Genomic DNA, 7,737 nt, shown 5'->3' with positions numbered 1-7,737 from the left:
GATTTTTAAATATATTTTTCTACTCAACACCTGAAAGCAAATTAATACACGCCACTGTGTGATTCTGGCATAAGAAACTCAGCCATTGCAGGTACCTCAGCCCCCTTGAAGGACTCTCATACTGCTGACCAACGATGTGTTCTCACAGTTCATTTCACTTTGGACATTGTGTTATCATAGCCTTACCACTCAAACTGTACTGCATTGCATGCACCTGTGGTTAGCATTAGCAAGCATGGAGCTATAGCTAGCATTAGCAAGCATAGAGCTATATCTAGCATGAGCAAGCATGGAGCTATAGCTAGCATTAGCAAGCATGGAGCTATATCTAGCATGAGCAAGCATGGAGCTATAGCTAGCATTATTACTGAGCTAGAACTAGGGAAGATCTCAATTGCGTACTCTTTGCGTCCTCTCTCTTCGTCTCCTTAAAACCCATTGGATGAGAAAGCCAGAGGTCCCTCCCCTCTGACCTCCTCAATGGGTTTTGAGAAGAAGAGAGGACTTGAGTGTGCAATTGAGATCTTCCTAGCCACAGCTACCTCCTCTTACCACCCTTTTTCTTTGACTCCTACAGCAACAGCAACATGCTGTCTACCCAGCCTTCATGGTCAGTGTTTGGGAGAGGGATGGATGGAGGGAATGAGAAGAGATGTGGTTGACGTTTGTTTGAATTGCTGCCACTGTTAGCATGTCAAGTGGTTTTGTAACAACAGATAACCACTGTGTGGTAGGAAGTCAGGAACTAAAGCATGCATTGGATGTCTCGATACTGAAAATGGGCTTCCTTCCCTTTGTTTGCTTTCCTTGATCCAAAAAAAGGTCAGTGCAGGAAAGGAAGCACTTTAAAGTATTGGAACCCAGCCTCGTTTGTTTCTATGCTCTTTAGTCAGGTAGTCTGCCAGCCAGTTATTCTTTCATAGAGTCAGCTGGAATCAACACTAACAGTCTGTCTGTGGGAGCTGTGATTTGCCCTGTTAGCTTTAATAGTCTCTTCTCTGCTCATCCCCTCCCGGCTAAGATTTGGAGTCATTTGCACAGATGAAAACAGATACGTGTAAAAGGAAGTCGGTCACCTCTTTATCCAGGAATATTGAATCGGGGCCGTTTATTTCCCCTATCCCTCACTCTTCTCCTCGTCCGCCTCGGTGGGCCCTTAATGAGACTTCTTGATGATGCTTCTCTGCATGCTTCCCTCATTAGGCACCCTCAACAGGGACTTCTCTGCTCTAACCTTTTCCTCCCTCCCTAACACAAACAGGCCTCTGCTCCACACACCACCAGCACAATATTGATGAACAATCCTGCCTGTCTAAGTGGGTTCCATCCATTCTATACCGCCAGCCCCTCAGCTCCAGATAATGAGCCTACTGGATAATAGGCCTATTGTTAAGAGACCAGACTTGATCAACCTTTACTGTTAAAAGGCTTACAAGCTCTGTGTATGTGTTTTCCCCTCCTCTCCTTCTAATGAGTAGTATGGGTCAGGGGTATAATACTCCCAGCTAGCTATCAGGAAGGTCAATAGATTGGTTTGGGACTGACAAATGATGGATGTGCTAAGTGTTATTTAACCTGGTTTTAAAGCACTCGCTTCCCCTTTTCAGCTGAGTGGCTATTTAACTCCCGCCTGTTAGTCTGGATCCCTGAGTCGATCTCGTCTCGCTCTCCCTCTTCCCCTGTCTGTCTCTCGCTCTCTCTCTCTCTCTGCCCTCTCCTGCTCTCGCTCTCTCTCCAACGTTGACAGGCTCTTGGGAGGGCTAAGTGTCTGTGTCCCTCCCTCTCTGCCTGTTAACAGGCTTTGCCAGGGGGCCAGGAGATGGGCGGCTGGCTTTGCTTGTTGGGTGTTGAAGGGTTTGCAGTTTTTATTTTCACCTGCGTTCATGCCGTGTGTGAAATTAACCCTATGTGCATCCCTCTGGGAATACATCCCCGTCCACGTTCTTGTCTGTAGTGTCTGCTAAAACAGTCCACATAGAATAGAGATCTTCGAGTAGGAAGCCTGGACGGGTAACAGTTGTTGTGTTGCCGGGTGCTTCTCACTAATTGCTGCAGACAGCTGGTGTTTGGGGGCAGTTCATCCAGTATGTATCAAGTGCATCCTGTTCATAAAATGAGCTGGACTTTCTTTAGTACGACGTGTGTGAAGGATACGGGGGTTTATGAAGGATACGGCGGGTTTATGAAGGATACGGGGGGTGTGTGTGTGAAGGATACGGGGGTGTATGTGTGAAGGATACGGGGGGTGTGTGTGTGAAGGATACGGGGGGTGTGTGTGTGAAGGATACGGGGGGTGTGTGTGTGAAGGATACGGGGGTGTGTGTGAAGGATGCGGGGAGGGGGTGTGTGTGTGAAGGATGCGGGGGGTGTGTGTGAAGGATATGGGGGGTGTGTGTGAAGGATACGGGGGTGTGTGTGTGAAGGATACGGGGGGTGTGTGTGAAGGATGCGGGGAGGGGGGTGTGGTGTGTGTGTGAAGGATACGGGGGTTTATGAAGGATACGGCGGGTTTATGAAGGATACGGCGGGTTTATGAAGGATACGGGGGTTTATGAAGGATACGGGGGTTTGTGAAGGATACGGGGGTGTGTGTGAAGGATGCGGGGAGGGGGTGTGGTGTGTGTGAAGGATACGGGGGTTTGTGAAGGATGGGGGGGGGTGTGGTGTGTGTGTGTGTGTGTGTGTGTGTGAAGGATACGAGGAGTGTGTGTGTGTGAAGCATATGGGGGGGGGTGTGTGTGTGTGTGAAGGATGCGGGGGCGGGGGCTGTGTGTGTGTGTGTGTGTGTGTGTGAAGGATACGAGGAGTGTGTGTGTGTGAAGGATACGGGGGGTGTGTGTGTGAAGGATACGGGGGTGTCCCAGGCCCTCATAATAGTCTGAGGTATTTGTGAGGAAGATGTTCTTATTGCTAAGGATGGTTGTTACCTACTAGTCTTTAACAGACATGAGAACTGCAGTTTAATTCAACTCCCCAACTCCCTGCTTCCCATGGTTTAGGACTGTTATTGGGGAGGGAGACTAACAACTTTATGTACTAGGACAATGTTTCTCAAACCTCTCCTCGGGGACCCCCAGCCGGTCCAAACCTCTCCTCGGGGACCCCCAGCCGGTTAATATATTTGATCTCTTCCAGAACTAGCACACCTGATTCATCTTGTCAACTAATCATCAAGCCATTGACTTGGTGAACCACTTCTGTTCTAAAACACAATAGTAACATGGGGTTCCTGGAGAAGAGATTTGAAAACCACAGTACCAGGGCTTGTTATCCAGTGGAGTGCCACGTTTAGACCTCTGCAGTTAGAAATGTGGCATTGACATCAGCTCTAGACAGTACATATTTCTGAGAGTTTGTGTAACGTTGTGCCCACCTGAACTAAGCCCCCTTCATGTGTTGTATATCCAGTCCCCCGGTCTCTTCCCAGCCGACCCACTTGTCCTATGTCTTGTTCCCCAACAGCAACAGCAGCTCCAGGCTCAGCACCTGTCCCACGCTGCCCACGGTGGGCCACCCATCCAGATGCCCCCGCACCCCTCGGGCCTACAGCCCCCCGGCATACCCCCCATCCCTGGCGTGGCAGGCTCCGGTCTGCTGGCGCTGGGCGCTCTGGGCAGCCAGGCCCACCTGCCCTCCGTCAGGACGAGAAGAACAACCACGACCTGGAGCACAGAGGTGAGGCGCTTAAGGGTGTGGATAGTTAGGTGGTTCTGCTCAATGTGCAGTGTCACTGCATTGCGGCCATTTTGGATCCATACAATAGGCATTGTGGTTTGATATTGCGGCCATTTTGTCCCTGCTCAGTGGGCATTTGTGGCTCTAAAATACAGCCATTTTGGTTCTGTGCTCATTTTGTTTGAGTACGAGTTGGGTGGCCTGATGTCCATGTACTCTCATACCATAGTGGCTGTAAACACTCATTAAATTAACTTGTCTGAATGTGAAACCAAAGTATTTAAAAATATATTTTTCTCGTGAATGCAACACATTAAGTCACAATACATGTTGCTATTCGTACTAACGTTCTTTTCACTTTCTCCCTCTTGGCCTGTCATCCTTTCACTCCCCCCTGGCGATCCCTCTGGTAAAAGAACGAGAGTCGAGCACGGTAAGTTCTCCTTTATTCTTCTGAGCCCCCCGTCCATCTCCACAGCCCCTCTCTCACCCTCTCTCTCACCCTCTCTCACCCACCTTGTCCTCCCTTGACATTGATTTTGAGCCAGTCTGTTTGGTGACTAAGGCACTTTGCATAGACTTTAAACACCACGCCTTGTTATAAATGTACAATTCCTGATCCCTGCAGTAGAACACACACGTTTTGTCTGGTATAAGCTATTCTGCAATCAAATAATGACTGGGGGAGCCGAGTCTGGCTCATAGGGCTGGTGCTGCTTCCCCCTCTACACTATCTAATCCAGGTGGAAAATGACTCCAGTCACCAGGCGAGGATTAGCCCGCTCTATAATTTCATCACAATTAAAAGAGACTTTGACTCTCGTCTCTCCTAAGAGGATTTACTGTCGCCCATCTCTCCACCCCTCCTACCTCCTCCCTGCCTTTTACTCCTTCCATCTTTCTCTCCAGCCTTATTCTGCCTCTTTGTTTTCTAATGCGCTCCTGTTCCTTTTGTCGGTTTGTTGTAATCATTCTCTCTCTGTCTCTCTCTCTCTCTGTCTCTCCTTTCTGTTCATACTCAATCGTTTCATACTGTCGCTCTCTGTCTCTCTCTCTCTCTCTCTCTGCCTACTTCCAGTAAATATTTCTGAACACAGATAGTGAATTCTTTCCTCCCTCCTGCCCCCGGGCTTCTTCTCTTGTTAAAGCCTCTGTTTATTAGACTAGATTAAATCTCTCTGATAGCCAGGGATAGCGACTCGGTGGCGGCTGCGACAACGCAGGGATTGGGTTCCCAATGACTGGGCAGCGTGAATGGGTGCAGTCATGTCTGAAGGGAATGAAACTGGGCCCCTGCGATTAGCAGTGCTAATGCTAACTCCACTCCCCTCCCTCATCTCCCTCTGTCGCTTCCTCCCTTCCTGTCCTGTTGTCTCAGGTCACCTGATAGGAGGCGTCTGAGGTTATCCAGTCTGTCAATCAGGCCTTAAAAAGACACTGTGTATTAGACAGACAGAGTTGTTTTACTATCCTTGTTGGGACCAAACCATATATTCCCATTCAAATGATATGTGCCCTCAACCTAATTCTAACTGGAAACCTAACCCCTCCCTTGTTGGGACCAAACCATCTATTCCCATTCAAATGATATGTGCCCTAAACCTAATTCTAACTGGAAACCTAACCCCTCCCTTGTTGGGACCAAACCATGTATTCCCATTCAAATGATATGTGCCCTAAACCTAATTCTAACTGGAAACCTAACCCCTCCCTTGTTGGGACCAAACCATGTATTCCCATTCAAACGATATGTGCCCTCAACCTAATTCTAACTGGAAACCTAACCCCTCCCTTGTTGGGACCAAACCATGTATTCCCATTCAAATGATATGTGCCCTAAACCTAATTCTAACCTTAAAGGGAATCCGAACTGGAAACCTAACCCCTCCCTTGTTGGGACCAAACCATGTATTCCCATTCAAATGATATGTGCCCTAAACCTAATTCTAACTGGAAACCTAACCCCTCCCTTGTTGGGACCAAACCATGTATTCCCATTCAAATGATATGTGCCCTAAACCTAATTCTAACCTTAAAGGGAATCCGAACTGGAAACCTAACCCCTCCCTTGTTGGGACCAAACCATGTATTCCCATTCAAATGATATGTGCCCTCAACCTAATTCTAACCTTAAAGGGAATCCGAACTGGAAACCTAACCCCTCCCTTGTTGGGACCAAACCATGTATTCCCATTCAAATGATATGTGCCCTCAACCTAATTCTAACCTTAAAGGGAATCCGAACTGGAAACCTAACCCCTCCCTTGTGGGGGCCATCCAAATGTCCCCAATTGTCAGAATTGTCCTTGTTTGTACTATCCTTGTAAAGGACTTGCTTCCCAGACGGAACACTTCAGAAGAGTTCATACACGTACTATCACAAAATGTGGGGGCTTTTCGGGCACATTTTTTCTCGAGGCCCGTTAACTCTGACTTGAGGAAGTGTATACTGGCTACGGTGTCTCAGAATGGACAAGCTGTACTATTGCCATTTTTTTCCCCCAATTTTTTTTTTTCAAGGGACTGTCTTTAAGGGAGTATGCAAACACACTCGTTCCGTTCGCCTTGTCGACTTCAGCTATCCGCCTGCCGAACTGAAGCATGCTGACACCTTAAGGACTTCTGATACCCACATGGATAGTAAAACCAAAAACACACACAACCTCAGAGAGAGGGGGCCCGGGAGGGAGGTAGCTAGCTAGTTACCCACCCCACCACCCCTCCTCTTTCCACCCCTCAGGCCAATCCACCTCTATTTGTCTCTCTCCTTTTATCCTCTCCAAAAGAGAAGCTGCGCATTTTGGAGCCACAATGGCAACATTCATGTACATATTTAGAGCCGGGATGGGGGGAAAGGGGAGGGGGAGAATGGAGGGTTTGGCTTAGTCACGAAGAGTCAGATTCCTTTATGTAGCAGCCAAGACTAGGGCATGTTGCCTAGAAAGCCCTTCTGAAGGGGGCACCCCAACGCTGCCCAACCACATCCTCCTCTCTCGTTCTGTCTGCCAACCACAAGGCCTCGTCTCTTCTTTTCTCCTCACTACTTTTATTTCCTTACTCTCGCTGTCGTTCGTTTCTTCTTTCCCAGGGGACATGGGTGAGGGGTTAAAATGGGCAGCTCTTGTCGTCTCTGTGGGTAAGGAAAGGCTGAATGAGTGTGTGGGCTTGGCATGGAGGGCCCAGTGCCACCCTGGTAGTGCCTCTCATTGGATGCCAGCTTCCTCACTACTGGCCTCTCATTGGATGCCAGCTTCCTCTCTACTGGCCTCATTGGATGCCAGCTTCCTCACTACTGGCCTCATTGGATGCCAGCTTCCTCACTACTGGCCTCTCATTGGATACCAGCTTCCTCACTACTGGCCCCTCATTGGATGCCAGCTTCCTCACTACTGGCCCCTCATTGGATGCCAGCTTCCTCACTACTGGCCCCTCATTGGATGCCAGCTGCTTTTTTCTCATTCACTCCCTCTTCTTCGACAACTTTCCTGCTCTACTTTTTCTCTGCGTTTTCTGTTTGCTCTTTGTCAACGTTCCTTCTGTGCTCTCAGTCACTCATTGAGTCTCTCCTGTCATTCAATCCCTGTGGTTTAGGAAGTTTCCTGTCCCTCCCCCGCTACTTGTTTTTGTACTGTATAACCACTGAGTGGTCCTGGCAAGGTGCTGACCTGTGTGAGGTCAGAACTCACCACACCAGTCCACTCTCCAGCAGTCATCCGTTCAGCCCAGCAGCTCTAGAGAAAGAACCACTGTTCACCTGGTGTTTTCCTTTCTGATGGTGTGTGTGTGTGTGTGTTTTGGAGGGATAGCAGGAGGAGGACAGGAAAACAAGTTCTGCATTGTTTGCATTGTGTGTCAACAGCCTCAGTCAATGGAAGCCTGGTAGAAGATGAGTCTGGGCAGTTTGTCTCCTCACTCAGTCATGCTCACTCCCTGTCCCTCACTTAATGCATCATGGTGCTTGTTAATGTCCTCTACTCTGGCGGGAGGTTTAGCTCTGTCAAGGGGTGTGTGTTTGAAGGACTTTGGTAAAGCCCTATCGGTGGCCTGGCAGCTGTCCCCTCT

At 48.8% G+C, this 7,737-nt stretch overlaps 1 pseudogene; it reads left to right on the top strand.

Annotated features, from left to right (window-relative positions):
- The first annotated feature begins 582 nt into the window (after nt 1-582).
- The window catches only part of LOC135533780 (transducin-like enhancer protein 3-B), a 26,218-nt pseudogene continuing 19,063 nt past the window's right edge, over nt 583-7,737 (top strand).

This window comes from Oncorhynchus masou, unplaced genomic scaffold, assembly GCF_036934945.1.
Source record: "Oncorhynchus masou masou isolate Uvic2021 unplaced genomic scaffold, UVic_Omas_1.1 unplaced_scaffold_2658, whole genome shotgun sequence".
Taxonomy (NCBI): Eukaryota; Metazoa; Chordata; class Actinopteri; order Salmoniformes; family Salmonidae; genus Oncorhynchus; species Oncorhynchus masou.
Note: the sequence above shows the minus strand (reverse complement) of the source record. Positions and strands in the feature narration are given on the sequence as shown.